At 44.8% G+C, this 15964-nt stretch overlaps 1 protein-coding gene across 4 annotated transcripts in view; it reads left to right on the top strand.

Moving 5' to 3' along the window:
- The first annotated feature begins 4766 nt into the window (after positions 1-4766).
- Positions 4767-15964, top strand: part of PIK3R6 (phosphoinositide-3-kinase regulatory subunit 6) — a 745472-nt gene continuing 734274 nt past the window's right edge. For 2 of the 4 annotated variants that reach the window (XM_078654672.1, XM_078654670.1), the window contains exon 1: positions 4786-4971. The gene's annotated coding sequence lies outside the window, so the exon portion shown is untranslated. Of the gene's footprint in view, positions 4972-15964 lie in introns of all 4 variants that reach the window. The other 2 variants (XM_078654671.1, XM_078654673.1) reach the window with 2 other exon arrangements.

The raw sequence follows: 15964 nt of genomic DNA, 5'->3' as shown, positions 1-15964 counted from the left end.
TGGGGACAGGTGCTCTGTTGCCAGTAGATCACGGACAAAACCTCCAGCTGGCCCAGTGGGCACTGGGGAAAGATCTTCTGCTGCCAGTAGACAATGGGCAAGGCATCCAGGTGGCCCAGTGGGCATTGGGGACAGGTGCTCTGTTGCCAGTATACAAGGGGCAAGGCCTCCAGCTGGCCGAGTGGGAACAGGGAATAATCAATCAATCGGTGTTTGTAAAGCGCGACTACTCACCCGTGATGGTCTCAAGGGAACAGGTACTCTGCTACCACTAGACAATGGCCAAGGCCTCCAGATGGCCCAGAGGGCACCATGGATAGGCACTCTACTGCCAGTAGGATATGGACAAGGTATCCAGCCGGCCCAGTGGGCACTGGGTACAGGTGCTCTGCTGCCGGTAGACAATGGACAAGGCTCCAGCTGGCCCAGTGGACACTGGACATGTGGGAAGGTAAGCACCAATATTTAATACAGCTGCTTGCAGTACACCTTGGACACTGGGCACAAGTTTTACCAATAGTCTTGTTAATAACTATTAACTTTTGCTTTGTTAGGCATGTCAAATTGTAATATATGGAGTCAGCATCCAACACAACATCTGATACATTTAGTTGATTCTCCACAGTGCATTTCCTTGGCCACGCCAGGCTTCTTCGTGGTCCTATTGGAGCCAGAACCCTGGAGCCAGGCCTGCTCTATACACGGCTCCCATAGCAGGGTTTCGAATATGCTTCCCTATCAGAGACCGAACTCTGCGTAGGAGCATTTTCTAAGCCATCTCAGCACCAGTGATTATGATTAAAAGATAGTGAGAACGACTCAAGAGCATTTTTCTTGCACCCCTCATGGACTCAGAGTCACTGGGTCTGGTTCTGTGCTACTAAAGCTTTTAACCAAAGTAAATCCCAGAGCATTTTCCGGAGTTAAAGTATCTGTCGAGCACAAACTAGCTGCCACCTGAAGCTACTACCAGGTCACAGCACAGACTCTAGCCTACGAGGCCTATGCCTAGAGTAGGATATGAAACAGGTTCAAGATGGCGCCCGTTAACCATATGTTTTACCTATCCTAACGTCACCCATGCCACCTGTACCACCAAAAAAACCCGAAAATCAGGTGTTTCTCAACATTTATCCGCAATGTGTTTTCGAAAATTCGAAGCCGGACCGGAAACTAACACCTCCCACTGTCAAAACCAAGGTCCAACTAGGGTTAATCTTGTCTCACTAAAGTGAAGCCTGAGACCTCTCCAGTTTGTCCATCAATGGAAGGGCAGGGTCGTTTGCAAGCAGGTAAAGATCACGCATTAGTGCCAGAGACTTTGTGGGCTGACCCCGAATTCAACAAATGTTGTGGTCATAGGCATTTAATTAGGGGTACGTTTATACCCCTAGGTAAAGGAGCTAAGTGGCGGTGGCAGTTTCATAGTGGGATTTTTAAGGCAAGCAACGGAGATGCATTCCAAACTAGGGTCTGGGCACCAGCATTGGAGCATACCATCACCTAAGTGTACACGCACAGCACTAGTCCATGTGCACATGCAGATCAGGCTTGGTGGAGGAGGGAGCATACACCTTTTCACAAAACACATGCCTATCACAAAGCCTACCTGTGCAGCCAGTAAGATACGGCAGGGGACTGAGCAACTACTCAGGAGACCCGCTTTAATCTGGAAGTCGTCGGTTAAAAAGAAGGCTGAGCCAGCTCACCCTTTCATCCTTCTGAGGTTAATAAAACAAGCACTGATGAGTTGGGGAATGATTATACTTGTTATTTACAGTGCTTGAAAACTGTAAGACAGTGGCACTGAAGGTTATTATCTCAGCAAAACATTATACTTAAAATAGAATCGGGAGAGTAAAAAGGCTCCTACTCAAGGTCAAATGCCCCAAGATCGGCGGTGGGGTTCCTTCCTGGAACAATGAATCTAAGTGGTCCTACCCGGCTGACTTCCCTTTTCTCTTACCATTCCCTCTATGTACCAGTGTTTACATTGCATTGTTGGGATTTTTCTATTGTGTGTTCAATTGTGGTAAATTGCTTTACAGTTTTTGATTGAGCAGACAGGTGCCCCGAAACCGGTTGTGGCAAGCCAGGGCTTCACACGAACTGGTGATTGAAATAAGTAAGACACGTTGTAAAAGTGCACGGACGTCTCCAGCTATTCAATATCTAAAAACTGTTGGAACGTTTTCGTTATTTACTTCAGCCCTTCTCAGAAAATGTATATTAATAATGTGTGGATATCCTTGGTAAAATAGCAGTTGGCAGCCACTGTACTGATCTGCAGCCTATGAACAGCTGCACGTGTGTTACTTTTGGAATTCACTAACATTGGCCGTAGTCTGCTTGGAAAGTTGAACTAGTCGGAGATTTTCAGGCATGCTCCTGGCAACGTCATGTGACGTTTAAATCTACGAACAAGTTTGTACCAGTGACTACTTCCAAAGTGCAGATTGTATGCACACTGCAATTCCTGGGTAGAACAGGCTGCTTTGCCGTTGGATTTTTTTTTATTCTCCATGAGTTTAAATATTTTTCTTAGTGGAGAAAACCTTTCATCCCCCACAAAATGTTGAGGAATTACATTCCCTTGCCTACCCAGCGCTATGCTGGTGCAAATCTGTGAAAAATTGCACAGTGGGGAAGGGTCAGTGAAGAGTTTGTGAATGCCCACTAACTAGGTAGTTGGTTGGCATTCACAAACTCTCAAGACGAATCATGGTTGATCTACTCACACCACACTCCTTGCATGCGCCTTATTACTGCATAATAGTATACAGTAGACAATGATGTGGTAATACGTGCCAGGCATCCAAACGTGCATACCTGACAAGCATAGATCTTCATCTGTAAGTTTGACTTTGTGAATGGCATCGAACAGCTAGTCTAGAGAACGCAAGGACCCTGCTGGTAGTTTTGTGCTTCATACTGCAGCGCTAGACTTAAACTTAAAATCAGCCCTTGAAAATGTTTTAATTCCAGTTCCTTATTTCACTGAGCAAGCATACTAAGACAGTCTCTATGAAGGTTTGCCTTATCACAAGAAACAAAATCTGAAACACATTTGGGGACTTACAATTGATTTGAGAACATCATTTTCCAAAAATATTGAATCACTAAAACGCTTGGTACCAAATGAAGAAAAAGTAGTCTAAAATCTGCACCCACGTTTCTGGCCTTTCATGGCACCCCTTCGTCATCTCACCCTCCACCGTGTCGACCCTTTGTTGGGAAATGTGAGACATCCCCCCAAATTTCACTGGCCATGATACGCCTCTGGATGAGGCGTTACTTGTCTTTTGAACCAATGTGCCCATTTGTCCTTCTTGGTCTGCTCCCCAGCCTGTAGACACATCCGCATTAGGGAATTGTGTTTAGCTAACTGATTACTCGTTGCCAGGGCTTTATATTTATGGTTCTCTAACCCCTCGTATAGCATTTTTCGCCTTCAAATGAATCAACTCAAATTCAGCTCAAAATGGCAGGGCCTGGCACCCAATTTCCCGGAGCCTCTCTGCATTTTCACTTAAATGGATGGAGTGAGTTGGTTACATGTTGCCTTTTGCCACTTCAGGGTGCAAACATACTACACAGTCAGTTGAATGAAGCACATAAAACCTCAGAGTAGAGGTGTTTGGGGTAGTCCAGTGTAGTCGGCCACGTGAAGGATAGTTATTGCAGGGCCGGCGCAAGGCATGGGCAGTGTGGGCAGCTGCCCAGGGCCCCCTGCCCAGCCGACCAACGGGGGCCCCACACATCTAAGACTGATGTAGCCCTGCGAGGCCCAAGACCTCGCAATCATGTGCAGGTCTGGAAATAATAAGAGCAGGGACGCACTTCCCCGGGCCTCACCAGTCGCCACACTGCCATGACTGCGAGGTACAGGGAAGGAGCGCCTCATCCCATGGGCCTCGCAGCGCTACACCATCAGTGCGATGCTCAGGGAACAAAGGGCCTCTCCCAGGGCTAATCACTGCCTGTACCTGGGGATCTAGTCTCCTGCTGTCCACTCAGAGGCACTGCAGGACACCCCACATCCCGCACGTTTAAGCCTTCAAATGATAAACAACTTTCTTTCAGCTCTCGATGAGCTGTGGGCGACATGCTTGTGGAAGGCAGACAGGGAGGCGTTGCAGCACACCAGGGGTCCTGCATAAAGCAGCTTGAGAGCCTTCAGCTACTAACATGCAAACATACTTCAATGAATATGTGAAACTTATTCCCACGACCTGCTCTGAAAGTATGCCCTGTAAGCTTATTTCAAAGTGCAGGGCCTGAATGTAACATGTCTGTGCAATTTAGAGGGGCCTCGCACATCCCCTTTCTGCCCAGGGCCCCAAAAATCCTAGAACCGGCCCTGAGTCATTGAATGTCTTGCAAAGCTCCATTATGCCACAACTTATTGCTTTCTGGGACGTGTAGTGTTGGCCTTTCGTTTAGAACCGTGACTGTGGGTTTGAATTACCAAGTTACAAGCACAGACCGGGCTGTGCAGCGCTGAACCAGTACACTTATTTATAAGCCCCTTGCGCCGCCGTTGCCTCACTTCTTCCCCTTATAAAAAGTGACGTACCGGCGGCGCAAAGGGCTTGTAAATAAGGTTAGTGCGCGCAAAGTTGGCAAATAAGCCCCATAGCGCCGCCACAAGTAATCCTCTCCCTGCCTGCTAGCCCGGTTTAGCACTTCATGCTAGGCTGAGCCCATTTAAATAATACCCGGCCTCTGGTCACGTGCTCGCTTCCTTTCACGGCGGCTCGCGCTCCGTATCTCGTAACTGTCACCACCAGTGACCAGGAAGTTGCAGCAGTGAGCGGCGCGGGGCTGGCAGTGGCAGCCGCTTGCAGCCTCTCCTCAGCGCGGCTTCGGGGGATGTCTGGCTAGCGGCGTACTTGCTTTTCTTGTGTTGAAACGGGCATCCTAGTGGGGAGTTTTGCTGCTTTCCTCGTTGGACCGGACAGCCTGCTTTCTGTGAGTACACGGGGCAATAAGAGCCATAAGAGCGGTGAAGAAAGTTTAGGTGTTTTGAATTGTAAGCGGGGTGGGGGGTGGGAGGTGCAGGGGTTACGTCCTGTTTCCGATTCCTGGCATTTGAGTTCTAATTAACTGATACTTTTAAGTCTTGAGACTCGAGCCTTTTCCAGGCCAGTTGTTTTCTTTAGCAACCATATGCATTCTGGGACTGGAGAGGCAGTTGCGCGTTATTTCAACCAGGCAATGTCTAACACGGTTTTACATGTATGGCATCATCGCATCCTGGAAGGAGAATGTAGTGTAGGTTGGATTCTTTGGTCACGGGGACAGCATTCTTGTCCTAGCTGCTGAGATGACCAGAGCTTCCTTTCCTCTGCTCCTCCTTAGTGGGTTGTATGGAATGGAAATTAACGTTCCTATTTCCTAGCAACAATTGTTCGTCTCTTATTTTCACCCTACCACACGCGGGCTTCAGGGCAACATGGCTTAAAGTAAAGAAAATAATGGCGGTGTGAGGTGGCCAATGCTGGTTGCATCACAACTCTTTTTCCCCCTTATACTTTAAGGCATGTTGCACAGCAACAAGCGCTGCTGTGCAACTGTGCAACAGGTGTAAAAAAAAACCTCATTGTCAAAGTCAATAGATGTTGCATGGGCAAAACCTATTGGCTTTAACAATGCTCGTTGAGCATGTTTCTTGCCATTATTCACGTTGTGCATGCACTGAAAGAACCAATGTAGTAAAAATACAGCAACGCAGCACTACACAGCATTTTTAGACGTAACCAAAGTACACTAGGTTTTCAGTGCTGTTGTTTCAACCTGGGTAAGTGGCAGCATTAGCGTAAGGAACCCGCAAGTTGAGAGCTTAATTAAGAACCAGTGTCGAGGACCATGGTGGCTCAGCGAGTTGAACAATCAATACTGACAAATGTGATGGTCTGAACGGGTTCAGTCCCAGCAAGGACGACCCTGCTATCATTCCCAGACCTTCCACTGCTTAGAACAACAACAGTGCTTTAATAAACGCTATAAAAATATATTATTGAGAATAAAGCAGTGATCAAAGTGAGTGGGATCGGCAGGCCAGAGTGTGTCCCTACTTCTTTAATTCAATAGAGTCCGTTCCCCTACTTTTTTGTTTTAAACAAGCATCCGAGGACCGACGGCAGAAATAGCCAAGGCAGGCTCGGTGTTCGTGGCCGTTGGGGGATGGACAGGTAGGCAGAGAAGGAAAAGGACTCGGTCTTTTCCTTCTTGCACAGAGAAGACCAGGACAGTGTCCACTTCTGGTGGCACCCTCTCTCTTTCTTCCTCTTATTCCCTCTTTCTGTCTAGCTTCTCCTCACTTACTGAAAACCGTGTCTTCAAGAAACGGTTCTCACCCTCTCTTTCCTTCTTTTGTTAATTTGTTCCCCTGTGAAATGGATCCAAAAACAAAAAAACACTTTTCCTGGAAATGTCCTCTTGTTCGGACATTTTTCTATTCCAAAGTACACCCTGGGGAATAAAAGGTTAAAAATGTGAAAAATAAATAACTAAATAGAGCAAGACAGTGTGGTCGCAAAGTGGCCAGATTGATTTTCTTCACACCCAAACACACTGGCGTCACTTTTCAGAGTTTGCAAGTGAAACTCTACTTTTGTTTTCTTGTCTTATTTGAACAGCATTGTTTTCCCCAGGTGAGGAAGTGCACCAATCCTGGAGGTACTGCAATGATTGATGGGTGGATTGGAAAACAAAATGTGTACCGCAGCTCTGTGTCCACGGATGTGGTCCGTTTAAGCCGTACTTCTTATGTTTTGTAAGGATATAAGCAATGGACATAGAAATGGGTCTCTTCCAGGCCCTATATCATGTACTTAACTTTTCAGGCAAAAGTACTCACTGATTTTTGAATAGTGAGTGTAAAGTAATATGGTAACCTTGCTGTTCCTACTTACATTTCACAAGCTTTACTTCATCTTGCACTCCCTATGAGTGTTTGCTTTTTCCAGGATGGTCGTACTTTTTAGGCAACATTTGCTCTTTGTTAAGTGCCTAATTTGATTTGAGTCGCATCCAGGTGTTTATAGCGGGGCACAATTTGGTTGTAGTTGAAGGCAGCGCGAGTTTCTCTCAGTGGGGCAGTATGGTTTCAGTGGGGGAGAGGATGTGGCACTATGGTCAGAGATGCTGAATTTGAAACCTGGGAACCAGGTTCAGCCTTAATGACCAGACCACTTTCCTGAGGGAGCACATTCCCATATTAGACCTTAGAAAGCCCCGCAAGACCTTAAAAGACCTGGTGTCTTAGCACTAGCAGGTGGCCCACAGCGGTGGCAAGTTGTGTGTTAACCTTGAAGGCCTGTCCACCACATTCCATACTGAAGTTCACCTCCAGTCTTGTGGGCAGGCCTATAACGCAGCACACACTAGAGCAACACTGCCTCTGTCACTGCGGTCACAGGACCCTTGAGAAGGGCCGGCTCTAGGTCGGTACGATCGGTGTGACCGCACCAGGCGATGACTTTGGGTGGGGGTGTTGTGTTTGCAAGTATATTATGTTTTTAAAAGCGTTTTCTGCCTCCTTCCTGGCCTCCAGCAGTTTTCTGCAACAATAAAAATGTCATGATAACTCCGGTGATTAATGTTCTTCCTAGAGAGACATTGGAGTTTTGTCTAGTGGTCTGCTGCTGCTGACTTTTTTTCTTACCTGCTGCCTGATCGGTCTGAGAGTACCGCAACGCTTGTCTGGTGCTCCTGTGTTCGCCCGGTCACCGGCCCTCACAACGCAAAGGGGACTACATATCCCAGCATTAACCCTGAGTCTCACTGTTACTCCTGTCATCCAGAAGTGCCAGGAGGTGCTTTAAAAGCCATCGCGGGCTCCCGCAGTGCGGGTCCCGTTGGTCTGCTGCTGCTGACTTCTTTCCTACCTGCTGCCTGATCGGTCTGAGGGGACCGCAACGCTTGTCTGGTGCTCCTGTGTACTCTCGGTCACCGGCCCTCACAACGCAAAGGGGACTACATATCCCAGCATTCCCCCTGAGGTGCACTGTTATTCTCGTCATCAGGAAGCGCGAGGAGGCGCTTCAAAAGCCATCGCTGGCTCCCGCAGCGCGGGATGCGCGCGGGCTTGCCCGGGTTGCTCCCGGGTGAAGCCCGGGCCAAGGGCGGGTCCGTCTGAGCCTGTCTGAGACGGACAGAGGCTGGGCTGGGCCACATCTCTAAGACTTGGGACTTGAAGTATTATTAGACCCTTTTAAAGACTTTGCTGTGCAGATTTTATGTTTTATATGTTTATCTGTGCAGCAATCTGAAAATGAGTAAACGTAAATACATCGCAGGTTAGAGGGTGGTGGGGACTTTAGATGCGTTTATACTGAGAGCTGAAACAGCATTGATTCATGAGATAAAATTAACAGAGCGTAGGTTGTCACTAGAGCCGCTGCCGTCCCAATTTAAGACAACTCAGGATGTCCCTTCTTCTCTTTCTCTGCACCCTAACAATGAAACTCTCCCTCTGGTAAATCCTGTGTCAAATACCGTAATAGAATCCACTTCTTCCCCAGATTCACCAGCCCTTCTACAACAGATAAAGGGCATGAAGTTGTTACAACCCGTAATACCACTCAAGAGCCACCCTTAAAGAAGAGGAAGGAGAAGGGCACACAGAGACCAAATTCCAAAGCAGATAGCTTAAGGATTACGAGTCGGAAAACAAGAAATAATGTTAGAGCTATCGGTCAAGGACTTACTATTCCATCGCAGTCAATGGTACATTACCCCCGTCACATGAGGATGATTTCTGGAAAAGGATGGAGATGATGATATCTGTTTTACTAGACCCACTGGCCCAAAAATTGGTACTTCAATAAAGGATAGGCTTACAAAGTTGGAGGGGCCCGTCATGAGTGTCATTGATGATGTTCATAAGATAGCTAATGGGGGGGGGCACTAGAATAACTAGTGGACATCCAGGAAATAGCGTAGTGGCAAATAATCATGCGGTGGGCCTGCCTGGTGACCAGCTGCTAAATATATGCCTCAATTTGAATACTAGTATATAGAACAAGGGGACCCGTGAAGGTAGCGAGGGACCTCGGGTAATTTGTAATTTTTAAAGCAAACAAAGGTCCTAGGCTTTTAGTGGATGTAGCGTAAAATAATAAGCACAGACTTTAAATAAGGACTGTGTATCTTATACTTCAATGTCCAGCCGGACAAGAAGGTATTTATTTCAAAGGTTTTGGTGAATATATACAGGATTAGAATGTGGAGCAAGCCACAGTTAACCGGGCACAAGCCTGTACCTAGTCAAGGAGGAAGGAAAAAGAATAACAGGCAAACAAGTTGGAGTAGAACGGTGGCTTATTATACAATAAAATCTTACATAAGCTCAAACCGACAGTGACTGCAACACATATTACAAAATTGAAAGGGAAGCAGTACTGTACAAACTGTCGACGTTACGTTTCGATCCCTGTCTCCAAAATTAAATTGGGATCATCTTCAGGACTACGTTAAACATTTTGCCTGATTGCATTTCAAGCAAGTCATGGCACTGGAATGTAGTGCAGTCAGTGAGGGATTCAGGTGGAGGGAGGTATAAATCCATCTGGGGCGCCTAGCCGTTTAGCGATGTGACATCGGCAATCCCGCGCACCAGACGGGACCCATTCGCAGCCCGACCGTGTTCCCATCGTGGAACGTGAAGGACTGGATCGCCCCATTGCGCGCGGCCACGTCTAATCACCAGCAATAATTGCACGCCAGCAGCATAATCCTAACTGTCAAGGTCACCCTCATTGCTGGGACCAGAACTGTTATATCCACGCTGTAACGAGAGGCCACCCTACGCTAAACGGCTAGGCGCCCCAGATGGATTGATGCCTCCCTCCACCTGAATCCTTCCACGACGTGACCGCACTACATTCCAGTGCCATGGCTTGCTTAAAATGCAATCAGGCAAAATGTTTAATGTAGTCCTGAAGATGATCCCAATTTAATTTTGAAGACCGGGATCGAAACGTAACGTCGACAGCTTGTACAGTACTGCTTCCCTTTCAATTTTGTAATATGTGTTGCAGTCACTTTCGGTTTGAGCTTATGTAAGATTTTATTGTATAGTAAGCCACCGTTCTTCTCCAACTTGTTTGCCTGTTATTCTTTTTCCTTCCTCCTTGACTAGGTACAGGCTTGTGCCCGGTTAACTGTGGCTTGCTCCACATTCTAATCCTGTATATATTCACCAAAACCTTTGAAATAAATACCTTCTTGTCCGGCTGGACATTGAAGTATAAGATACACAGTCCTTATTTAAAGTCTGTGCTTATTATTTTACGCTACATCCACTAAAAGCCTAGGACCTTTGTTCAATTTGAATACTAACATGATTAGAGATCAGTCCCAGAATCAATCCCTCAATCAAAGATCCTTGCCACCCGCACCCCCTTTACCCAAGCAGTCAAGGCTATGGCAACAACCTGAGGCACTACATCCTGGTAGTAATCAGGGCTCTAAACCTCCCACCATGGTACCTATAACAAAGAAGGAACTGCATTGACACATGGGGCAGAAGCATCTGCATCTAAGCATACTTCGGTCAAGAATCAGAGTAACCAAATTAACATAAATTTGAACTTGGATCTCCCGCCCGAAACCACACCATATACAATAGTTTTGGCTAATGTTCCGCCTCTTTCCCATAATGATGGTGAGCACTGGTCTACTCCAAGGAATACATCGTTGCATTTATTGTCTGGTAGAACTGGGCTGACTGATGTTCTCTTTTCAGAATTCAAAATGGCACGGAGAATATCTTGGGTTGGTAAATCATTTAAGTCCCTGGGAGGAGACTGCGTGGTCTTAACTTTAAGATCACCCAGATTAGTAGTCTATTCTCAATGTTGCAGGGATCCAGTTTATCTCCCCCCATATCATAAGTATATTGCCTTCAGGGTACTTTTATCAACCGTGTGGATTTCCTCGTGGATTTCCGGTAATTAGCCCTGTGGGGGAACTACCCCTAAGGAACCATTGCCCCAGATACACTATCCCAGTTAGTAATCGCTTTGGCATTCTTAGTACGTTAGATGAACAAGACTGAATTACTTCCCTTCCATGCCTCTCTCTATATAATTGTTGTGGTGATGAGATTTAGAAAGATAATAATCCTGTAGCCCGAGACCACAAACCCTTTATACTTTGAAGGCTCAGGACATGGCCCCTATGTACTCAAGTACTAAGGCTACTTATGAACCTAGAAGTATTGCCATGATAGAACAGCTTCCAATCAGCAGAGATTGTGGATTAGTGAGTTTATCGGATACACCATCCCAACATGTTATTGTAGAGAAAGTATGTTGTGAAATAGTATCCTGGAATGTTGCTGGTCTGTTGTCTAAACAGTCGAATCCCCTTTTTGGGAAATTCATAACGACATCTAATATTTTATGCTTGCAAGAAACTTGGGCAAAGGAGCCAATCCATATTAATGGTTTTAAGACATTACACACTCCAGCTATCAAAGGGCTTAGCGGTAGAGCAAAAGGGGGACTTGGAACGTATATATCCAATAGGCTGGAAATTAAAAAGGTAGAGCTTCTTACCGGGGAACCTTATTACCAACAAATGTTAATCCATTTTGATGGTAATCATTGCATATTACTGATACATTTTTATAATAACATACCTCTGGCTTTAGTGAGAGTTGTCTTAATGCAATTACATAACAACCTGCAGTCTGTATATAGGAAAAATTACAGAGATATGATGTTGGTTATGGTAGGTGACTTTAATTGTGCACTTTGCCCAAACGAAGGAAGGAAAACTTGTGGCGTTGTGCCAGAGGAAGGTATTGGCAATACCCATTTCCGTCATTCCCCTTTGGGGGATTTGTATAATAACTTGATTTTTAGTATGAATCTGGGCTTTGCTAATGAATTAATCAACAAATCTGCACCTATGCCCCATACCTTCAACGGTGGGGTTGTTGTACTACCATAGATTATATTTGTATATCAAATAGTCACGCTCATCGATTGAATTCATTTCATGTAGATGATAATTCTCTGAGCGACCATTACCCACTATATCTCTCATTTTTAACACCATCTAACAAGCTATACAGGCAAGATGTAACAGATCAGATTCTATCAGACATCACTATTAATAAGATAAATGGCTATAACTTGCGATGGTCGAAAGTGGACCCTGTCGCTATTACCAGAAAAGTGATATGCAAGTGAGCTCAGCCATCGATTTGTGTTTGGAGGAGGCTGTGACTCCAGCTGGCATTCGTTCATCTTTTGAGTCAATATCTGAGGCAGTAAGAGATTCACTATTTTTTACAATGAAAAACAAAAAAAAACCCTTGTGGTTGATTTGATTCTAAGTGTTCTCAGGCTTACTCTAATCTGAAAAGGGAACTACATACATATCGAAAACATAAGGAGGGTAAGAGGGGAATATAGAGTGGCCCTCCGGGAACGAAAAGCCACAGTGAGAAATGAGGTTTGGGAATGCCTCCATGAACCATCCTTAAGGGTTGATAGTTTGGCTTTTTGGAGGGTGATAAAAAACACCCTTTCTGAATTTTAGGGAGTCTGTAGAGGTTGCTTTTGCCGAGAAGCAGTGGATTGACTACTTCTTGAGGGTGTACAATACTGATGGGAATATTGTTACCACCTTCGCGAGTACACCTAGGGAAACTGTTATTAATCCTGAGACCATGTATTCTGATCTTAGGTTTACTTTGGAGGAGGTAACCTGTGCTCTTGCTGCGAGCTCAGGGGGGAGAAGGCCCCGGGTCCAGATGGGGTCCCCATAGATCTCTTTAAATCCAACATTGAACTATGGGGACCAATTATCACCCAGGTTTTAAACGCTATCTGCCTCGCCCACTTTCCAACTACATGGGTGGAATCTACTATCGTCCCAATTTTTAAAAAGGGGGATCGTCAGGACCCGAAGTGTGATAGACATATTTCTTTATTAGATGCTCTGACTAAAGTGGCCGGATGCATAATACTGGAACGTCTTAGTGAATGGGCGGAGAAAAACAACATTCTTGCCGATATACAATATGGCTTTTGGGCTGTACTGGGACCGTGGAGCAGAGTCTACATTTATCTATTTTAGTGGCAAAGTACATGCGAGTGAAAAAAGGTAGATTGTTCTTAGCCTTTGTCGATCTTACTGCCGCCTTCGATTCTGTGAGACATGAGGATCGGTGGGCTATCCTAGATCAGCTAGGGGTAGATACACAAATTATCCATTTCCTCAGACGCCTATATTGTGATGCTAAGGCATGAGTACATTTTGGCACAGGTGGAGAACGCACGGCCCCATTCCCTATTAGGAAGGGTGTCAGGCAAGTTTCTGTCCTGGCCCCCTTCCTTTTTAATCTTTATATTAATGGTTTATGTGAGGCGTTAATTAAGGACAATCACAACCTCCCACAAATAGCTGCACTCCCCATTCCGCACGTCTTTATGCAGATGATGCAGTTTTAATGTCCCGCACGCAAATAGGTCTACAACGGGTTTTAAATGGTTTAATTAAGTTTATGGGTCAACTGGATCTTAAGGTGAATATCTTCAAGACTTACAGTATGAGATGTGGGCCCGGGAGTCACAGATGTAGGGACATGTTCATACCTAGGAGTATTGTTCGATCGTAATGATTCCTGGACACGAAGCATCACAAAAAAAACCTTATTATGGCTAGATCAACGATGGCCCTTGTAAACTTTGCAAGGAAACTAGGGAGAAGACCACAGCGGGAACTCATGCAGATCACTCGGAGCTAGGTTTGCCATTTATCTCAGACCTGATAAAAATGGAGCCAATTCTCCTATGGCACTGAATATGGTCTAAACCTGAGACCAAGCTAAATCAGGATGTTTTAGCAGACAGTTTATAACTTGAAGGAGCGTTACTGAACCGTGGCTGAGGTTTATTATAAATGTTATGCTTGTTCTCGGCCACTTGGAATATTACACTAATCCGAGCTCTATGCAGTCGATCAGTAGAAAAAGAATTAAAACAATAGGACTACTTCATCTGGACTCTATTAGACTAGCAACCAAGAGTTCAGAGCCTACTGTCCAGTATAATCAACTGATTTTATCCTCTTTTAGTATCCAGTCTTATCTATTGTTTGTACCCGGCGGCTATGTCAGATTTTTATTAATCCGTTTTAGATATAATATTTTCCAAAGGCTTGTGAGCTTCCCAGGTATGAATGATTGGTCGCGAACATTAGGACTGTGCCCGTGTGACAACTGTTCGGATCAATCGACAATACATGTCTTTTTATTCCTGCAGGTTTTACAGTAACCTGAGGAAAGTTTGGATTGTCCCGATTTTAAAGGAGCTGAGCCTGAGACAATGCCGTCCTGCATTGCTTGCGCTGCAGCTCCTGGACGATGTAAACAGAGCCTGGAGGATAGGCATGTTTTTAAAAAAAAGTATTTATCCTCCGCAAAACTATTAATTTTTTTACTATGGAGACTAATATGATTGTTTGTCTAACAACAGTTTAACATAATTATGTACTGTTTGTGATATTTTATAGTTTTAACGAACAAATTGTTTATATGCACTTTAATGATTGTCTCAAAAAACAATCGAATAAAGTCTCTTTAGATTTGATTTGACTCATGGAAAGATAGCTCAGAGGGTTGATGTGCCTGCTGCAAAAAACATGAACCATGCAGATCACAAAGTGCACATAATGTAAATAGGTCAGTGGGTTACTGCTTTTGTCGGAGAGATTATTTTGTTACTTACAGTTTATAAGTTAAAATCCTAACATAAAACAGTGAACTATAACTGTCATCTAAGTGCTGCATGCAAACTACAAGGTATAAGTTGGAGCATTATGGTTTTTCCTCCAGTCTTTGATCATCCTAATGTTGCAAAACGAGTTCCTTCAGGTAGAAATCAATTCAGTTTATTAAAGAGAACCCACAAACATGGTATCAAGTTTTTAAAATGCTGAGTTTGTGTTTCTCCAGACCAATCGCTATTAAACTATACGGCCTACTAGTATGGTTGTCATGTGACTCCTACACCTTGTAGTCCTTTGTCTTATGTAACATTTCCTATACAGTGATTTACTCATGTATAATTGTTTGTCTCTGTGTAATGTGTGTGGTGTAAAGTGCTCTGACTCCCTGCACTGGTATGAGTAGCACTGTAATTCATATGAAATGCATCAGAGAGATAGAGAGTGTGGTTATGGGGACTTGAGGGGCACTGTTAAAGGGTGGTAGTGAGGGAATCCGTGGTGGAGGTAGTCATTGGGGGAGCACCAACAAACATTGTTGCACAGGGCGCCACTAGCATTAGAGCCGGCCCTGCCCTCGAGGCCACTCTGCCTAACCCATTGGTACCTCCATTAAGCTTCTTCCAGCAGTAGTGGCTGCAACTCACCAGGTATTAGCAATGTAGGATCTGCACACCAAACTTAGCTTGCAAACTTCACAGTCGCTGCTTCATGCACAAGTACTTTTAACATGTGCTGCCTGATTTGGGGCCAATGACATTATGCTACAAAAGAGCACAAAATTATGCCGCAGTGTTGACTAAATTATGCAGCAAAAAAGGCTGCATTGTATTGCAGTCTATGTTCTGATAATTTATTGCTTTGACATTTTTACACATTCTAACAGTCTCTGGAAAGATTTTGCCTTCTAAGCACCAGTGTAACATGCAAATGTAGCAGTGAGAAAGCTGATCAGTCAACCTTTGAAAAGGGCTGTCCACTTCGCAGCAACACAAGTCAAATTGTTTTAGAAACTCTTGATCCGTTTGAGCTACACACAATTTAATAGTTACATTGTCAGATTGTGCAGCAGATGTTGTATTATGTGGCAAATAAGGCAGAGACATAATTATAAAGAAAACATTTGCAAACTAGAGATATTTTGCCATTTTTGTTTGAACTGCTCTTGTGGAAAAAGGGAGAAGTGCTGATGACAGAAACTCCATGACTCTGAGAC

This window comes from Lissotriton helveticus, chromosome 7, assembly GCF_964261635.1.
Source record: "Lissotriton helveticus chromosome 7, aLisHel1.1, whole genome shotgun sequence".
Classification (NCBI taxonomy): Eukaryota; Metazoa; Chordata; class Amphibia; order Caudata; family Salamandridae; genus Lissotriton; species Lissotriton helveticus.
The sequence above is the reverse complement of the archived record's forward strand: the minus strand, read 5'-3'. Positions and strand labels throughout refer to the sequence as shown.